The sequence below is a fragment of the Charadrius vociferus genome, unplaced genomic scaffold (genome assembly GCF_000708025.1).
Source record: "Charadrius vociferus isolate BGI_N301 unplaced genomic scaffold, ASM70802v2 scaffold436, whole genome shotgun sequence".
Classification (NCBI taxonomy): Eukaryota; Metazoa; Chordata; class Aves; order Charadriiformes; family Charadriidae; genus Charadrius; species Charadrius vociferus.
This window is the reverse complement of record NW_009649187.1, coordinates 2,132,403-2,133,008: the sequence shown is the minus strand read 5'-3', so window position 1 is coordinate 2,133,008 and position 606 is coordinate 2,132,403.

The following is a 606-nucleotide window of genomic DNA, read 5'->3' as shown; positions in this document are numbered from 1 at the left end:
GTGGATGGCAGGAGTAGGCCAAGTTATTAAAGCCTTCTGTTGTTGTAGCACATGCCCAAGAGTGAAAGGGAGACCGCAATGGAGGGCCAATGCAAAATAAGCATTTATTTCAAATGCAGAATGGAAAAGCAAAGACCTAGCACAGTCCCAGGTAATGGGATGCTATTGCAGCTAATACAGGAAACGCCTCCTTGTATATTTTTTTTATTATTGTTAGAAGGAGTGTAAATTTTCTTGAAGTAGTGCAATTGAAAAATACCATGAAGGCAGCTTTAGTTTTCTGGATGATTTCCGGGTAACATGGGGCATTTCTGCGAACAGGGGAGCAAAAAGCAGATGGAGTGAACCTGGGAAACAGCGTTCGCTCCTGCTTCATCCTTCCCCGGCTAGCGGGTCCCGGCGAGAGGGAACCACGTGTGTAACGTCTATAACTGTTTACAGGATTCGGGCCTAACTTCGGCGTTCAGTATTTCCTCTTGAGGGACAGAAAAAACGGGTTTAAGTTTCACTGTTTCACCCTTCCGCGGGCAGAAGCTGAATTGCAGTAAAGGGTGTGAGGGGCGAGCGAGGTGCGGGGGGCGCGGGTTGCGCCGCGGCCGCTCCTGC